The following is a 7,905-nucleotide window of genomic DNA, read 5'->3' as shown; positions in this document are numbered from 1 at the left end:
CTTGACAATTCCAGACACGAATACACGAATCTATGAGAGACCTGACACGACACGAATACATCTTGAAAATTGAGATAAAGCTTATTTCTCATCATGTAATCGTATCGTGTTAAATTCATGACTGATACGTTTTCATGATACGAATACACGAATTGTAAAGTCTATATATACTAAATCAACCACGACTTCCCATTACAAGAAAATATCAAGCATCAATCTTTATTTAATATATGCCGCGTACAAACATGTCTACTTTGGAAGCCTATTTTTAATCATACGTATACATACAAACAAACACAAATACACACAAACATATATAAATACATTATACATATGCATCAATATAAAACACTATTTATTCATTGGCATTCTATGGATTTAATAGAAGCTTTGATGATGTGAAATGATTCTTGAAGATCATCACACAACTGATGAGGATTTGGTATGGTTTCTTTATCAGCAGATATCACAAATATTATTTTGTCCACGTAACTCACCACATGAATCATGAGTGCCTATAACAATTAATTTGTTAAAACATGTTAATTAGAGTTTGGATTTGCCAAAATTAAACATGAAATTAAATTGATATGTGAGATGTTACATTTGGTTTTGGTTGGCCGTAACAACTGGGAGCAAGGTATGCTACTTTATGCCCAAAAAAAGAGATTTCTTCTTGTGGTCCAGGAACATTTGAGAACCATAGTGTTGTGTTATAGAAAACTTTATGATTAGTTTTCCTGCCACCTGTCATTATTAGAATGAAAGTTAATGATAATTCATCAACAATAACATTTTATTCTATGAAAGTTATCACCTACGTTTTGAGTTGTATATCTCATGAAGAGTTAATTGCGCCATATTTTATTTTCAAAAATGGTCATTGTAATTGTTATATATAATAAATTATCGATCTGAACACATTGGTTAAAAAGATTGCTCTGCATAATCATTATCGGGTGTAATTAATTCAAACATTAATTTGACACTCATTTTAAGGAAAACAAATTAAGCATCGAATGTTTGTAAGATCCAGCAAGTAGATTTAGAGTACCACTTACATTACATGTATTGTTAGATTCTATTTTCTCAGGCCCGGCCCAATAGTGGTAAGTTGGACTATTGTCCCGGGCCTCACAACTGGCCCTAAAATTAAATTTGTTATACTTATACATTTAATATATTATTTTCCTATTAAAAATAATAATAAGCAAATATATCTTTAGATGAAATGGAAAGAGTAAAGACGACTTACATCAAGTTAAATGAGTTTTCTGAGTTCGTTTTTGTGTTATGGGATTTTTTAAGATAATACCACAAAATTATAAAAATAACTGACGTTCTCATTTAATTGATATAATAATTAAACAAAGATAGTACTTTAAGTATTAAGATATGCCGCTGTAGAAATAAAGAAGGAAAATATAATTTCTTAGTAAAAAAAAATTTCTACTTAATCCAAATTTTTTGGCTCAATTATTTTTTTTTTCAAACTTTTGTACGAGTTTTTATATGAAAGTCACACATTTTTTACATTTGACTGTTAAAAAACTTAAATTATTTTTTGTACATTTAATCAAAACAAATATTAAAGATTAACTTGGTTTACTGGTCAATAAAAAAATATTTAATCAAAACAAATAGTGGAAGGTTTTTAATAGTTAAAAAGTTATAAAAGCGATTCATTTCATTTCAATTAGATTTTTATAATATGTTATTTAACCGGTAATCAAAGTTTATTTTTTTTTCTTTTGATCTGGGCTTCGTATATGTTTGGACTGACCACACTTTACTTGCCCTTTACTTTATAAATTAATTAGAGAAATGAAATGAAGGACAAAATGACAAAATAAAAATTATTTGTTTGCCAAGTAAGAATGAAATGTAGAATTCTGTATTGATACCATTTTTTAGAAGAAATGTTGTTTTCTCATTATCTCGTGGAATAGAGTGATCTATTATAAGCTACACCTTATAAAGTTTTCAAAACATTAAGTAGATTATATTTATTATTCTTCAAAAATAACTAAAAATATTTATTTTTGTTATTATTATATCTAAAATTTCATGATATATATATATATATATATATATATATATATATATATATATATATATATATATATATATATATATATTTCCTCCATATTTTAATAAAAGAATAGTTTTATTCTCTTTTTAACATGTGTCACTATATCATGTCTCATAACTAATATATATTTTAGTTTTCTTTTGCTATTATGTCTTCAAATTAATGCATGTCACTTGTCAATATATTGAATCTCTATTTTAAATATCAAATTTTAAATTTCTCACTTTAACTATATTAAATTAATAACATTATAATAAAAACTAAAATAAAATTAATACAAATTATAAAGTGATATAATTTTATATAACTAAAAAAAATCTCTTAATTAATAATTTATTTAAAATAGGTGATTAATAATTTTGATTTTTTACTATTCAAGTTTAATTAATTTTGTAACCGTGGTTCCCACGAGTTATAAACTAGTATATATATATATATATATATATATATATATATATATATATATATATATATATATATATATATATATGTTCAAATGTTTTTACTATCTATTGTGTGCATATAAGATTGATTCTGAACCAATCATTTTAGTTATTTTAAGAAAGTAATTAATGCATATTAAATGTTAAATATTTAATTAATACGCATTATATCTACATGAACTGATGGTCCATATGGAATTTAGGTGACATTTTTGTTACTTTTTAATGCATATATTGTTATAATATATATTCCAAACCTTATAACCCTATTTTATTAAAATTAATATTTTAAACATACATTTTTTCTACTTTTTTTTTCAACAACAATATATTAGAAACAAACAAACGACCAATAGGAAACCGGACCAAAACAAGCAGCTTGAACAATTTTTTGTTTGCCTATAAATTTTATTTTATAGTTATACATGAAAACATGCTTAGTAACTTATTTTATTTTCGTTTAAAATATAAACATAAAGTTATCTTGGAAGCTATTATTTATACGAACTGATGGTCCATATGGAATTTCATAAATAAATATAGGTTTGATCAATCAAAGCCTAGACAAGATAGATTATTTGATGATGCTGTTGCCTTTTCTTTTAATTGGATGGTATATCAGAAACATAATTTCTCTATTCCATGTAATTTATATCTTAAAATCGCATTTTGAATTTTATGATAGTATTTTTTGTTTCACATTTAGCTTTTACTAAGCCTTTTTTTTAATCTTTATAAAATTCACAATAGTATAGAATGTGATTATCCATTCCATTAGCTTACTTATTGTCACTTTCATTGGTTTATAAATTTATTCCGTCCTAAAAAATATATATTTAGAGTTTTTGGTATCCATTTCTTAAAAGTAGAGAATCAATATACAACATACCTTATAAACAGGCCAAAGCACAATAATAATGCAATAATGTCAAATCTTGAAAACATGATACGAAGTATATAAGTACCTTAATGGTAAAAAACTTAGGGAAAATGACGTATAGGCCTTATAATGTTTCTAGGGTTTACTCATTCAGTCCCTAATGTTATTTCTGTACCTTTTAAGGGAACAAAGTTGGTTGTGTCGGGTCTAGAACGTCATTTTTGAGAAAACGAAGGGAACCCGGTTACCCCTTATGACAGTTCACGTATTTTTACATTTTAATAATTAAAATAAATAAGAGGGGCCCACAACTCTCTCTCTCTCCCTCCCTCTCTCTCTCTCTCTCTCTCCAATGCACGATGTGTTGTTTTGCTCTTTAGTATCCTCTGATATAGATATAGCAGTTGCAGACATGAAAGAACCAATCAACCCACCAAAATCATCAACACCCAAAGCTTTCTTTCTCTCTCTAATTCTCCTCTCTCTTTTCTACCTCATCTTTCTCTCTCTACAATCCAAACACCCCAACTCCAGCCACCGTACAATCACCATCAACAGACTCAAAATCCGAACCGAATACACCTCCTACGACATCCACATCCACCACTAGCTTCACAAAACCACCAACCCAAAACTCGGACCTCCAGGGATGGGGACCAAAAGATTCGGGTTTTCACCCAATTTTTTCTCCAATTAAAACAAGAAAAACTGCTCGCAAATTCATCAAAGGCGCTTTGTGTTGGAGCTCGGGTTGGGCAAGAAGTGGAGGCTTTGAAACGGGTCGGAATTAATGATTCAATCGGGTTAGATCTTGTACCCTACCCACCTATTGTGATCAAGGGTGATTTTCATCATCAATCGTTTGATGATAAGGCTTTTGACTTTGAGTTTTCGAATGTGTTTGACCATGCTCTTTATCCAGATAAATTCGTTGGAGAGATTGAACGGACGTTGAAGCCTGGTGGAATCTGTGTGCCATCAAAATAGAAGGAGGCTTGCTTCAACTGGCCATGGTGGTGGTTTGGTGGTGATTGGATCAGTCTGCGATCAAAATAGAAGGAAGACGAGAGGATGGGTTGAAGAAGGCAACAACTTTGGTTGTTTCTGGGTTTTTTTCTGGTGTGTTTGCGTGTGAGAGAGCTGGGCCCCAAGTTTTGTCTACGTGTGCTCTAAACCGGCTAAAACAAGTAAAGGGGACTAAAAGAACAGGTTGCCCACAAGTTGGTTCCCTCATAAAACCACGAAAAAACTTAAATGATTAAAAGGGTCAACCTTAGAAACTTCATAGGGCGTATGTGTCATTTTCCCAAAAACTTATGAACTAAGTTAGCAAATGAATAAGTGAAGAGGGGCTCCAAAGAAGCTTTATTGCGATCCATGATGGATTTTGCATCTCTTATATAATCTAGAGGGTCTTTTTCTCAATACGATCTTGAATGGAAGTAATGAATAACCTATCTTGTTTCCCCATGTTCCATGTCTACTCGTATCAGTAAAGTCCTATTTGTATATAACCAAATGATCAACAATCATTAAAAATAGTTGTATAGAAAAATAATATATTCACAAATTAGGATACATGCATATGGATAATGATGGCATACTTACTTCAATCATAGTACTTGTTCGAAGGTTGAAGAAGACAGTTGCACGAAGGCGAATGTCATGAGGAACATCTACATTATTACCATTTGTCTCGCCTATCACAGAATGCCATGTTAATCTATGGTGTAATCTTAAGTTGATATAGTACATTCTCACATATTATGCATGTATGTATGAAGTGTGTGTGTGTGTGTATATATATATATATATATATATATATATATATATATATATATATATATGTTGGAAGTATATTGTAGAGAAACTTACTATATCGCCTATGTAGGTAGCGATACAATCCAGCTTGTGTGGCTCCAAGCACTACGTCATTCAATGTCTACAAAGATATGTCAAGACATCTCTAAGGATCATAGAATTGTTATATATATAAACTCTAATGAAGTATAAATTTAGAGTAAAATGATGTAAATGTTTAATGCCATAACTACGTTGCACATATTAGACATAAATTTAACTAGGTACATGATAAGGAGAAATTCTAACGAAGATTTCTGAAAGAAACATTAATTGTATAAAGATGTGTTTTTTTTTGGTATGTTAAGACATAAGATAAAAATTATGTAAGAAATTGACCGCATTCATAGCTCTTTTTACGAATTTAATATCATCAAGGCTAATACTTCTAATCACGAAACATCGAGGTCTTTGCTCCACACCTTCTGAGCCTTTCATTGGTGTTTTTGTATCTTCTAGAAACAAAGCAGTCAACACAAACATCACAAGAGCAACAAAAGAATTCCATAGAATGGTAAATCCTGACCAAATGCTAGGAACTTTGGTAACACTAGACTTGTTATTTGATGGAAGCGTAGGGAGAGCCTCCAGATCAGAGACTTTACATGTACAAGAAAGCAGAAGATTCATCAAAGACATTCCATCACCAAGGTAGTGGTGGAAACGAAAGACACATATGCCTTCTGCTTCCGAAGTCTTAATGTCGAGGATATGAAGATCCCACAAAGGTTTTGTGTTTTCTATATGAGATGCACTGAGGTAGGAGATGTAATCTTCAACAAACTTGTCAGATGACTCCATGTTATGATCAAGCTTCGCTATAATGACATGGTCATCTATGTTCACATGTGCCGGGATCCATTTCATGCTCCCATTTTTGTTGTCAGATACCTGACATTAGAAATATGAGAAAAAAAAACAACATAAAGAACGAATGATAATATTTCTTCAGTTATTTTACTATCTGTGAGTCAAAATAATTCATGATATATGACATAATTAATGATAGTATGCCTAGCATATATAAGAATGTCTCTCGACATGAATTTAACCTGCAAGCTAGAAAAGCGACGGTTTTTAAGGAAAGTATGAACCAAGTTTTCTTTGAAAACATCGGGTCGAATTTTTGTTTTTGAACCCATTATGCCAATGATGTACACATTAGAACCAGGCTCATGAAATAACTGAGCCATAAGGCACAATAATGGTCGCTCATGGTCTTCTCCCTTCTTAATATCCTCTATTGTTTTTCCATGTTTGGTGGTTCGAATCGTAAGAGGGTTCAAAGTTGGAATTGTGTCCATGATCTTTTGAGGAAATATTTAATTTGAATATTTTTTTATGTCATTTCAACCCCTTTATATAGATAAACAACAAGCACAATGTTTTCCTTTGAGAGCCAAAATTTGTGGTTGAGATTCATCATGTTGATAGTTATTTTAGTTTTATTAATTAGTTTGTCATAACTCTCGAAAAGAATTAATCTATTATTTAAATGTGACCTAAAAACGTGTAATAAATGATAACATATACATTCAACATAATCTTGTTTTTTTCATTTAAAAATATCCTCTGGTATTTTAAGTCCATATCATTTTTATTTAGATGTTTCTTTAATTGGTTATGGTTTATCCTAAATCCTTTTTACTAGTCTTTTAGGTACGTTTTAAACCGTATAAAAAAACATATATAAAAATAGATATTTTTAAAACGTACATATTTTAATTAAACAACTTTTTAAAAGTATAAAATATGTATTTATGCATTAATACAAAAGAAAATGAAAAACAATATTTAAGGCAAAAACGTAAAATAATTGCAAACTTTAGGGTTTTATTATGAATTTTATCTCATAATAATAACGTGGAAACCTATGATAACATGTCATGAGGGTAATAGTAGAAAAAAAAATGCTTTTAAACGCACCTAAAAATGATTTTAGGATAATAATTACATTTTCTTTGACAAACTTTAGGATTTTTTTATTCTCTTTGATTGTGAGTGTCTCTTTTACATTTCCCTTCTATATAAATATCATTCTTTGGCTAATATAATCTTGAGCTCAATATGAAAATCTGGATTAGAGCTATATTGATATTCTTTTGGAACTCTCAACCATTTTCCATAAACGATATCGCCAACAACACTATGTTTGATTCCAAACAACAACGAATTTGCAAAACCATTCACCATAATCAACTCCATTAACAGTTATCTAAACTTAAGGATTTTCCTTAAGTATAAACAGAAGTTGCATGTTTTGGAAAACCCTTAAAGCACCTCTCACTAACCAGTCCTAAAACAATTACCTTATATTTAGTTATTTTTATAAATATAAAGAAATATTAATCTTAGAGTAACCATAGTATAATATATGATTTGGATTTGAGTATCGAGTGTAATAAATAAGGTTAAACAACAAAAAACGAGTGGAAAATATAGCAAATTGAAACATTCGTTCTCCTGATTCTCAGTACATGTTTCATTAATTATAATTTTATGGAATTTTTAGTTTCACGATCCGACCTTGGGGTGGTCACAACGTGAATGGTTAAATGAAAGTCACGACATGACATCTTATGTTCACGATGTGACTTAGATGAAGAGTGAAACCCTAATTTTCGGCCTTT

The 7,905-nt window shown here is 29.8% G+C and overlaps 1 pseudogene; it reads right to left on the bottom strand.

The window, feature by feature from the left end:
- Nucleotides 1-359: 359 nt before the first annotated feature.
- Nucleotides 360-6,579, bottom strand: LOC111908321 (wax ester synthase/diacylglycerol acyltransferase 5-like; annotated as a pseudogene).
- Nucleotides 6,580-7,905: the final 1,326 nt, after the last annotated feature.

This window comes from Lactuca sativa, chromosome 8 (genome assembly GCF_002870075.4).
Source record: "Lactuca sativa cultivar Salinas chromosome 8, Lsat_Salinas_v11, whole genome shotgun sequence".
NCBI lineage: Eukaryota > Viridiplantae > Streptophyta > Magnoliopsida > Asterales > Asteraceae > Lactuca > Lactuca sativa.
This window is presented reverse-complemented; position numbering and strand designations above follow the sequence as displayed.